Here is a 1937-nt window from a genome sequence, read left to right as displayed (position 1 = left end):
TAACAAACACAAAATGATCCTTGATTGGGTCTAGAATTAGAGAAAAAAGCCAGAAATGATACTACTGTGACACTTGAACATTCCAGACACAGGAAGGGACAGAATTGCCCTGTGGTTTAATTTCCTAAAGCTGATCATTGTGTTGCGGTGATATAGTGCTTTCTTGTTCTAGGGAAATAAACGCTGAAGTGTTCACATCAAAAAACTTGCTCCCCACGATGTCCCTTGCCCCAGACACCAGGCACAAGCTCCGCACCACTCCTTCTCTCGTCTTCCAGCTGTGCTTTTGGGGTTCTCATGAGCTTCTCCCCAGGTTGGACAGCTCGTCAGCAGGGCTCATGTGACTCAGGAACACACCTGAATGCAGGTGCTGGTTTATTATAACGTAGACAACTTGAGGATGCCTAGAGAGAAGAACTATGTGGGCAGATGAGTAGACAGGTGCTGTCCCTGGGCTGTGTCCCCTATGCCACTGCACCGTGCTAAGAAACTAATTTTATTGGAATAAATTATTATTTGTAAGGTAATTGACAGGATATGAATTCTAAATTAGAACAGGTGCATCAATACCATGTTTCTGAACATGCTCACAGGCTCTGATAGTGCGTTTCAATGCATATAAAGTGATAGACTATTCAGGAATTTCAGGGCGTGGGTCCAAGCTCTGATTAACTCAATCCAGGTCAGTGCTGTTTCCCCACAGATGGCTTCCACCTGTCAGAAGTTGGTAGCACCAACTTGTGCTGCTGCAGGTGATGAGCTTCCACAGGCAGCTTTATGTGGCTCTGTCCACAGGACACCCTACCTGGGGCTTTGGGGCTCATTACTGCTCATTTGTGCATCTGAAATCCTCTTGATGATTCTCCTTTGTATCAGATAGAGCCCCATGTCCAAATGGAGCACTTTAGACATCCTATAAAACCACTATGCTGCCAAAAGAGTTTCCACCCTGAAGGGCTCCTGCATTTGCACTTACTAAGCCTCTATACAGTTCTGTCCCTGAACTGTCAAATTGTCTTCAAAGAGCCTTAAGGATACTCCTTTCTGTCTCTGTCATTTCATCCCTTTCTCATTTTTCCTTTGTCAGTACATTCAAATTATCTTAGTCTTATCGTGGATCTGTCACTCAACACATGCCAACTTTAGCAGTGACTGTAACATTTTGGAGAAAAGAAAGGAATGGGAGAAGAAGGGCTAAGCATACCATCAGCTCTCAGAAGGCTGCCCCTGGATCAATAAACACCCTGATATGGTCTTCTAAATTGTTCCTATCATGCAACCTAATGCAATCTGCACTCTTCTCTAGGAGAACCAAATAAATAAATAAATTCTCTGACTCTATGTTGTCAAACATCATGTCTAATCTATCCCTACTGCCTTTGCCTTTTCATTCCCTAAAGATTTTATTTCAGGCTCTTTCCTTTCTGAGCTCCTCCTTCCTGAGCCTACAGCATCAACTGTACACACCTTCTCCAGCCTCCCTGCAGACCCTTCCTTCGTTCGAATGGAACCCTCCCTCCACTCTTGTCCCCTTTCATTCTCTGAGGAAATCTTCATCATTGTCCCTGCTACCTCTATTTGAAGGTTCTTGGTCAAATGTCTATGACAAAAAGTCAACTGCATCCCCTCCATGAATGGAGACTGGAATTTATCAAGTACATCAAATTATAGCTCCTATGTAATTTACCCAAAGTAGTGATCCATAGACATTTACCAACTAAATCAATAGCTGGAAGGGAAGATAGCTTGGTGGATTGGTGAATATCTGAATAGGGATGTGAACCTTCTAGTAATGGGAGAACCTTCTGAGAAACACCATTAGGCAGCACTATCCTTAGATAAACATTATGGAGCCTACAAAAGAGCCCCAGCTGGACTACCAAGCTACGTAGCATGTTACTGTATGGGGTACTATGGTAATTATATCATAGGGGGAA

The sequence above is a fragment of the Octodon degus genome, unplaced genomic scaffold (assembly GCF_000260255.1).
Source record: "Octodon degus isolate 3935 unplaced genomic scaffold, OctDeg1.0 scaffold00049, whole genome shotgun sequence".
In the NCBI taxonomy this organism is placed as follows: Eukaryota; Metazoa; Chordata; class Mammalia; order Rodentia; family Octodontidae; genus Octodon; species Octodon degus.
Note: the sequence above shows the minus strand (reverse complement) of the source record.